This window comes from Montipora capricornis, chromosome 8, assembly GCF_036669925.1.
Source record: "Montipora capricornis isolate CH-2021 chromosome 8, ASM3666992v2, whole genome shotgun sequence".
Taxonomy (NCBI): domain Eukaryota; kingdom Metazoa; phylum Cnidaria; class Anthozoa; order Scleractinia; family Acroporidae; genus Montipora; species Montipora capricornis.
Window position 1 is genome coordinate 44,554,723 of NC_090890.1, and position 1,663 is coordinate 44,556,385.

The 1,663-nt window shown below is 36.9% G+C and overlaps 1 protein-coding gene across 1 annotated transcript in view; it reads left to right on the top strand.

Moving 5' to 3' along the window:
• The first annotated feature begins 1,503 nt into the window (after positions 1–1,503).
• The window catches only part of LOC138060157 (atrial natriuretic peptide receptor 1-like), a 52,122-nt gene continuing 51,962 nt past the window's right edge, over positions 1,504–1,663 (top strand). The window contains exon 1 of the mRNA XM_068905877.1: positions 1,504–1,518. The gene's annotated coding sequence lies outside the window, so the exon portion shown is untranslated. The remainder of the gene's footprint in view (positions 1,519–1,663) is intronic.

Sequence of the window (1,663 nt, forward strand, 5' to 3'; positions counted from 1 at the left end):
AAGGAGACCTCTTCTTCCCCATGAGCCGTCATATCAAACAGCCGAGAGGACCCTGGGCATAAGACTCCAAAGGAAATCCAAAGTGTTCTAAATATGAAAACATTCGATTTTCTTTACTTCTTTTTCCTGATGAACCAGCGAAAATTATAGTGATATAAAAAAAACAATTGAATGAACTGCGTTGTTCCTCGCAGCTGTTTTCAATGTTGAACTGCAGATTAGAGATTTACGGATTTAATCAACGCTGCGTTCTGATCAGATTTTAGTGCTTTTCATACCAGGATATTACATGGTCGCTCGGGGATACGAATTTTATCTTCAAGCCTGATAGTATCTCTCACGAGTCAGCGCCGCGAACGAGTGCGAGATACTATCAGCACGAGAAGATAAAATTCGTATCCCCATGCGGTCATGTTATGTTGTGTTTATTATGATGAAATGTCCAGCTAGAAAACCACTCGTTTTATTCATTTTCGAAATGGCGGAAAAGTGATCTGATCAACCGCTGTGTAACATGAAACTATCTATGAAACTTATGACAAACAAATCATGATAATGTCAAATTGACTCATAAAAATGTTAATGTGGTAGAGAAAAATTCTATAACAGCACACAGTATCTTACAGGGAAAGGGACGCTCGTATTTTATTGGCTAATTGTGTTAGTTACCATGACGATACTTATATCCTGAAGATATAAGTGAGTATATCTGATGTTGGATTACAATAAAATCTAATGCTGAAATGAAGGCGAACAAGGAAATGATTTTTTGAGTTTCTATTTACTACGTCTTTCCATAACATGCAGACTCTTAAATTCAAAGGTCAACCGACAAATGCGTTTTTCGCTACCGTCAATCAAATGTTCGGCGGCTCCTCCCAGCATCCGACTATGTTGACTGAACTGGGCTCAACGATGTGATTTGATTACCGCGCGCTCGACAGTAGTCGGATGTTCGCAGGAGCCGCCGAACATTAGATTGACGGTAGCGAAAAACGCATTTGTCTGTTGATCTTTGAATTAAGGAGTCCGCATGTTATTGAAAGGCGCAGTAAGGCGACGTACTCAAAAAGACCAAGGAAATTCAGGTGATGACTAGAAATTGCAACTCAAAAAAGGAAAAAATGTATGTAGATAAGGGAGGATCAAAATTTAAACAATTTAAATATTTGAAAAATAAGACACCCATTAGTATTATATCGAAGAAATTAAGTGTTCACCCCGCTGTTAATGCTAAACCCTAAATTGATGTCCTAAATGTTGATTTTTGGTAATCGTCGTTGACGCCAAATCCTTAATAATGGTTTCTTTTAATGTTAAGGCCGTCTTCTACTTAAAGAGCTACTGACCAATCCAGTTCAAACCATTAAGTTAAAATTATAGTAAAAATAAAGGGCTTTTTAGGTTAAGGAAAAAATTAACATCCGCCTATGCATTTAACTCAGAGCAGAAAATTTCATAAAAAACCCGACGTTGCATAATATATCCATCGAGCCGTTCATAAGCGTGTAACTTGAGGTAAAGAATTATTTTTTTGCTATTTGATCAAAAATGGTGTTGATGAACTTTTTTTTTTTCACTAGATTGGTGAACAAACTTTAAACTAAAGAGTGTATGTCAAACCATTTCAGGGCTTTCCTCTCTCATGTTTCGTACATTGGTT